General features: G+C 47.4%; 1 pseudogene; it reads right to left on the reverse strand.

Annotated features, from left to right (window-relative positions):
- Positions 1–4,246: 4,246 nt before the first annotated feature.
- Positions 4,247–7,764, reverse strand: LOC142831189 (up-regulator of cell proliferation-like; annotated as a pseudogene).
- Positions 7,765–7,786: the final 22 nt, after the last annotated feature.

Genomic DNA, 7,786 nt, shown 5'->3' on the forward strand with positions numbered 1-7,786 from the left:
TAAGCGCTCCGCTAGTTCAAATTAAGTTCGAACTAGCGGAGCGCTTGTGTAGCGCCTATTAAAGTTAATTCAAACTAACGTCCGTGAGTTCGAATTAACTTTGTAGTGTAGACATACCCCTATTGTTTGGCAGTGTTCACTGAGCGTAGCAAGCGGCATGGCACTCTGCCAGCACTGTGTGTGTAATAAACTCTCCTGCTTGCTTCATATACGGCGTCTAGATTCTGTTCCTTCAAAATCCCCACTACATTTGCCGTTTCGGGTGTCTACATTTGCGTTCCTCTCTTGAAAGAGGGATGAAGTGTAGACATCTCCATAGCATCCCCTAGGCTGTGCAGTGGCTCCCTGGTGTAACATGTAAAAACCACCCCCTTACAAATGGAGTTTGGACAACACCCTCAGCCTTTCACTCTCTGTATCACCTTGCCAGGCAAAGCAAGGTCCCCCAGCACAACTGGCAGAGTTAAGCATCACATCACCATGGAATGCTTGTGTGTCAGGAAATCTCAGAAATCATGTTAGACTAGCCTAGGGCCCGGCATGCCTCACCTCTCTTCTCCTGCCCTTCCTCAGCAGGGGACAGAAAAGTCGCTGTTCTTCAAGCTGGAATTGAACCAGCCACCTAAGGATAACTTGCTGAATGGCCGCTACAGTCCTCTGGTCTGCCAGCTGAGCTAGCAATGGACAGCTGTTGGCATTGCCTCTGCCGCTTTGCCCTTAATAATGGTGGAGGGAGTTAGGACGAGGCAGCAGAATCTGATAGTCCTGGATTGGTACCCAGAATGGTGGGTTCTGGGTCTTGCAGTATTGTGAGATACTTGCCCCTCCCCTCGAAAGGGGGCACCCAGATTATGGCATGGCCGAGTCATGGAGAAGACATTTTGTCACTTGTGTGGCGTGAAGGGGTCTCCCGATCGGCCAGGCACCAGCAGAAAAGGACATCTCAGCCGAGCAAGTAATTCCTGAAGCAGGTGGCTCCGCCTTGGGGAGTGAACAGCATTGTAGGGCCTGAGCCCTTTCTGGCCAGTCTCCAGTAAGCAAGACCCAGCTGCTCTCAGTCCGCTGGGGGATTTGGTACTTGCTGGGGACGTGCGCCAGCAAGTGACACAGGTTCCTGGAGGCACTTTGCAGCTCCCACCAAGCTGCCTGGTGGGATCTCTACATTTCTAGCCTCCTTGTGTCTCCTTTCTGCACCAGTGAGGTAAAGAAAATGTCCCTGCCAGACACAACTGACCCCCCAGGAGCAGGGGGGAGGGGCTGAGCTCAGGCAGCCCCTTGGGGGCTAGAGCAGAGGAATTTGTGATGGGGCCAGGGATGAGGGGAGAGAGGAGCTTGGTAGCAGGGACCAGCTGGGTAGAGGAGAATCTGGGGGAGTCAATGGGCTGAGGAGAGCTGGGGGGGCGCTAACAGTGGGGGTGTCTGGTAGGGTTGGCAACTGTCTAATCACACAAACCCAAACAGCCTGGCCCCACGTGGGCAAAGGGGGTGGTGTACAGGAGGGGTCTGAGGTGCAGGAGGGATTTGGGGCTTGGGCAGACACACGGGAGCAAGCCTGGGTGTGGGGAGGCTCAAGGCTGGGTTTGGGGCACATGAAGGAGTGGGGGGGGCAGCAAGGAGTGTGGAAGGGAGTTTGCCTGTGTGGGGAAGCTGAGTGCCAGGGACTGGAGTGCAGGAGGGGTTTGAGGGGTGGGAGGGAGCGTGGGTAAAAATATGGAAGACAGGAGAGATTCCAGAAGACTTTGAAAGGGCAAATCCAGACCCATCCATAAAAAGGGAAATAAGAACAATTCAGGAAACTACAGAGCAGTCAATTTAACTTCTATGCCAGGGAAGATAATGGAGAAAGTAATTGGGGGATTCATCTGCAAACATCTGGCAGAATAGGTAACAGCTAGCATGGATTTGTAAAGAACAAATCCTGTCAGACCAACACTGAGCATTGTTGCGCAATAAGATATGCAAATGAGGCGCAGGGATGAATATCACCGTGCCTCATTTGCATACCCAATGAGCCGCCATTTTGCAGAAAGGTCTTTTCTACAAGAAAGTGCTGTCTACACGGCTCCTTCTTGTGCAAAAAAACCCCTCTTGCAAAGAGATATTTTTTCTGAAAATAAGCAGTGTAACGGCTCTGCGCAAGAGGGTTTTTTTGCACAGGAAGGAGCAGTGTAGACAGCTCCTTCTTGCACAAAAGCCTCTTGCGCAAAAAGTGGCCGCTCATTAGGCATGCAAATGAAGCTCAGCAATATTCCACGCTTAGCCTCATTTGCATATGTCTTGCGCAAAACCAGTGCAGTGTAGACATAGCCATACAGAACGGGAAGTGACTGTCTAGGAAGGAGTACTGCTGAAAGGGATCTAGGAAGGAGCACTGCTGAAAGGGATCTAGGGGTCATAGTGAACCACAAGTTAAACATGAGTCAACTATGTGACACTGCTGCCAAAAAAGCAAACATGATTCTGGGATGCATTACTACGGGGTGGATAATAATTTTTTGCTGTGGGCCTGTGAAGGGGCATTTGCCCTGCACTTGCCCTTTAAGGGCAAAACCCCAGCCTTGAGCAAGGGCTGCGAGCAAAGCCCCAGCTGAGGCAGTTCTAGCTAACCAGGGCCCAGCTGGTGGCCATATATAGGAGGACTCCAGGAGGCACAGGGAGAACTGAGTGGTGGTGTGGAGAGAGAGTAGTAGGGGCCTGACAGCCAGGGTAGCAGGTGGTTTTCTGGAGGTAGGGCAGATCTGGGGAAGCGGTGGCCAAGCAAGGCCCCAGGCTGCAGAGCCTGAAGCAAGGCCTTAGGCTACTTGTGTGGTAGTGAGGCAGCCATGCTAGGCAGGGGCAGCAGGTCCATGCTGCTTTGCCAGCGCTGAGTGGCCATTCCAGACTGTAGCTTGCCCCTCAGGGCTAGATGAAGACTGGCAGTGGGTCACTGAGGCAAGGTGGGTGCAGGGGACCTAGGTGAAGGGATTTGGGTGCCCCGGGAAAGGGATAACCGTGAAGTGCAAGCAGGATAAACACCAACTTCTGCAAGGGGGCTCAGACACTGGAGTGGGCCCTGCTGGAGGGCAGTGTCCTGGGGACAGTGCCAGGAACAAAGAGAAACATGGGGAGGACCCAGCTAGAGGGAAGTGTCCGGAGAGCCAAGCAAGCTAATTCCCAAGACTGGAGGCGACATGGTGACGAGTCTGCCCTGTGTCAGGCCACTTCAGAACTGTTTGAAGCTCTCTTTCTAGATCTCCTGGAATAGCTTTTCCCAAAATAAGCTTGCAGTGCGGCTGTACCCTAAGAAAGAAGAGGATTTCTATCATGCAGAGCCGGCTGGCCCTTTAACACTAGACCGCAGTGTTAGTGAGTGGGGACAGGCAGGGTTTACTTTCATTTAGGAACAAGCTTTCAGACGTTGGTGACTCTTATATGGCATCTTGTAGAGATGAGGCTGTTCACAATAGGGTGGTGGTCTATTGGGGGACCAGTAACTTTTGCAGGGGGGCACTTTACAAATTTTGGGATGGGGTCATGGCTGGCTCCACCTCATGAAGGGCTGGGGCTTTGGGCAGAATGGGCAGGGCTGGAGACTTGTCTCTCCCCAGAGTTGTCTGGGGCCAGAGGCTTTGAATGAAAACACAGCAAAGGGCTCATGGCCTTACTGCTACTGCAGTGCCTGGCAGCTGCCCACGTTTTCTGCGGCTATTTAAAGGCATCGCAGCTCTGACTCCTGCTGGTTTAGCACTATAGCCGTGAGCCACAAGCCTTTTAAAAAGGATCCTGCTGCCTGAGCCACTGCCTGGAAACTCGGGGGCAGAGGCAGCAGGATATAAACAGAAAGCAGCCAGATGCAGTCCACAGGCCAGATTGAAGTGTTAGGTGGGCTACATGTGGCCCCTGGACGTATCCTTCATGTTTGTAGGAACCAACGTTTCTGCCCTGCCCCAACACACTTCTTACCAAATTAATAATAATCCTAACAACTTACCCTTTCTAAACGTCTTCCAATCAGAGTATTTCTGAGCACGTTATGAACATTCTTGAATTAGGCAGCATAATCTGCTGAGAGGTGGGTCAGATTCTCGATCCCCTCTTTTACACGACAAACTGAAGCATACGGAGGTTAAGAGAAATTACCCAACTAACACAGCAGTTCAGTGGCAGAGCTGGAAATGGAACCCAGAAATCTTCTTCCCAGCACGTCTGATCCACTATCCCACATGCTCATCTCAGAACTAGGAACAGAACCCACCTGTCCTAGTCTTTAGCCACCAAGACCATCTATTTCCTGATGGAAATGGGGGAGAGAATGAGGTACTGCTCTCTGCTCTGTGCCAGCAGCACCTTCTTTCAGCTTCTTTTAGAATCCTGGTTCTTTTCAGTAGGTTTCTTTCTACACTGGAACCCTGAGCTGCTACAAGTTACTGTCTAGATGGCAAGTTCCACCAGTCACTCTGAAGAGCTTTGTCGTCAGGAACAGGGGAATGAGGGAAAGGAGATGATGGCATGAGCCAAATGGAGCAGAGGTGAGGAGACAGACTGTAGGTGAAGGGTGGAGTCAGGACAGAGGAAGCGGAGAGGGAGCATTACAAGTGCAGCATTAATGGCATGGGATTTGCTAACTTCTGATCATGGTGCACTGTCCCAATTATAACTGGGCCAGAAATGCAGCTAATCTTCTATCCGGAATGAGACTGTCCCAGCTCTTCTAATAAAGTGCATTTTGTTGGGCTATTGTGTTCGCTACCCTGAGATACTAGTTGTCTGGGTGAGGGTATTGATACTTGAATGAGTTGAGCTGCCCTGTTCTTGGAGTGACTTAGATGGTTATTGGCTGTCACCACTGCTCTGGTGAAATGCGACTGGGTTTAGCACTCCAGAAACCTCAAATTCTCTCGTATCACAAAATAGATTTTTATTCTGATGTTCTGAATGGTGTTAATAGATGAAATTACATGTGTGTGTGAAGTTGGGTTTTTCAAATCTGTTTTGAAATCCAGTGACTTCATCCGATCATACTAGCACCTGCTTAGCACATTAAAACTAGCAATTAAAACCAAATCCCTGATCCTGTACGGAAGGGCAGTTTTTGAGACTTTGGCTGCAGAACTGTAGTGGCTGCATATTTCATTCCCTATTTATTCAAGTGCAATCTCCACACCCAAGAATGCCCACGTGAAGCACTGTGGGCCCCTCTTCTATAGGCTAAAAGGGGCAAAGAGTAGATGAAAATGGTTCATTTTTGCCCATCCAGTGACTTCATCCGATCATATCGGTATCTCATTTAGGAGTATATCTGTGTGTTTATTTCATAGCAAATGTTTCCTGTATCCTCTCCAAAGCATGTGCTTTGACTTCTTCCTCAGGATCTTCCAAATCCTCAGCCTGTTGGTACTAATCTAATCTGTGCCTTTGTATTCAAGCTGTGACAAACTTCACATAGTTGAAGTTATCATGTTCAAACAGCTTCTTCTGCACAGTGAACTGAAGAAAAAGTCCAGCTGGCACATTCAATAGACTGTCCACTGCTGAGTCATTCACTATTTATAGCCCGAGTTTTTTGCTAACATAAGCCATTAAGGCAAGCTGGAGACACTGATCACTGAAGTCCTTGGCTCTGTGTTGTTGGGCATCTTTTTTCAAATAATGGCTCTTAAATATAGAGAAATACTGAAGTATCAGTTGTTCCAGCCACTGATGAGGATCATTTTCTTTGGGGAAAATCATCATGCATCTTCGGAAATGTGCGAGCGGCTTCCCCCAAAATGTGAAGCTTCAGATCAACTTCAGAGCAAACTGGAGTCTGAAGTGTTTTCAATTCCTCCTATTGAAGTTTCTCATTGAACATATGTAATAATTTCCTGCAAAATGTTCATCAGTCTACCTTGAAATAGACCCTCTTCAATGTAACTATTACATTTGGCCATCAGCGTTTCCGCAGTTTTTTCTGTTTTCTGTAACCGTTTTTGGGTTTTTTTGTAAACCAATGTTTCACTGGTTGGTCAATCAAAAGTCTAAATGTTTGGTTCTCATGTTGACAGAGTTAATTCTAGAATTCCTCAAGCTTTTTGCTGCTCGTCTCTTCTGACTGAACTCCCTTTGTTATCCAAGTCTTTTTGCAGATAGAACTCAATTTTTTCATGAATTTCATGGTTCTATAAAAAAGGGGCACCAATTCTGAAATTTTCTTTCCAAATTTTTTCAAATTGCATATCCAATTCATGGTTTTCCAGTTTACTTTCTTTTCTCCAGCCTTCTTCGAAAAACATGTCCACTGTCCTTCCAATTACTTCCATGTTGTCATCTTGAATATTGGCTATATTGCGGTGGCGACCCTCTTTAATGTGAGTGGCTTCCTTACATTTCTTAAATGAGTGAGCAACTTTCCAGTTTTTTCTTCAGGCTCTTTGCACTTCTGATACAACAATATTTGGAAAGTGGGGCAGCAAATCTGAATCTGGTAGAATAGTACAGGGAAAATTGTAAGAGCTCCCGAATTTTCTGTTCTCCCCACAGTAGTCTCTGTTGCATTTCAGATTGTTAGCTGTTATTCATCAGGAGAGAGAGATTCTTAATTGCAGTCCGGCAACACTTGTACCAACTGTGTTTTTTCCAGATCATCCTCCATGATATCAGAAAAGTTTATTTTCTCATTTAGATTTTTCATCTTTGCTGCAGTTTTGATGACTTAATCCAGTAGCTCCTGGAGGCGTTTCCTGTGTCTCCTGTTTTGTTCACATGCAGAAACATCACTGACATTCTGATGCGCAAATTAGCAGTGGGATTTATGCCCCGCTCTTTGCTTTCTGAGAAATCCATGGAGCACAGCTTTCAAAATCTTTCATTTCAGTGGCATTCTCCATGACCATGTTAACAATGGTTCTGTTGTTCAGTCCAGTCACCAGGATAGCCAACTCGTTGTCATGTTGATAACTCTCTTCCACCTTGGCCTGTTCAGGGGCTTTCATACTTTGTGTCCATCACCAGGATGAAATCACAGCCCTGTTCCTTTTCTAAGATTGCTCTAGCTCGAAGGAGCAACATGAAGGCTCCCTGCGTACCTCAGCCACTACTCACTGCAAACTGCTGCTGGAATGTGGCGTTCAGGAAGGTGGATTTCCCAGTGCTCTGCACTCCCAGCATCATCGCAACCAGCATTTTGGTCCTTCCCCTCAGCTTGGCCCAGAGTTCAGAATGTCGGTCACCCATTGCAGTGGGAGGTTGCAGACATGTCCGTTCATCAGGTGAACAGGAAGCTCTTTTAGCATGAGGTCAATTGCGATGCCTGAGAGGTGGGTGAGTTGCCTTCCACTTTTTAGGGTATTGCAGCCTTTAACCATGGGGTGCACAGCCTCCTGGGACTTCCCCAACTTTCACATGGAATCTCAACCTGTAAAGAAATGGCAGAACTAATCTGAGAGACTTGCATTTCTCTTTGTATTCAGCCTGTAGGTTCAGAACAATTCCTTCTGTCAGTGTGATCCAGCTGAAATTTGATCCATTTCAGAAAATAGTGTTTCTCTAATGGAAGTAGATGTTGTACAGCATTTGAGTCTAGTCAAACCATTAATAAGATCACATTTATTCTGTCTGTGTAATTGCAAAATCTTATCTTTCAGCTGAGATTTATATTTCTCAGCAGGGATATCTTCCCTGACCTCTCATTCGACACAGTTCTTTTCCCACATTAGCCAGGATTTTCCATAAATCCCTGAAGAGCTTTAGCATTTCTTTCTCTGAGGCAATTTTTTTAATGCAGTTGCTTGCCATCTGACATTCCATGCTGTCATCATCTATTTGGATG

This window comes from Pelodiscus sinensis, chromosome 12 (genome assembly GCF_049634645.1).
Source record: "Pelodiscus sinensis isolate JC-2024 chromosome 12, ASM4963464v1, whole genome shotgun sequence".
NCBI classification, from domain to species: domain Eukaryota; kingdom Metazoa; phylum Chordata; order Testudines; family Trionychidae; genus Pelodiscus; species Pelodiscus sinensis.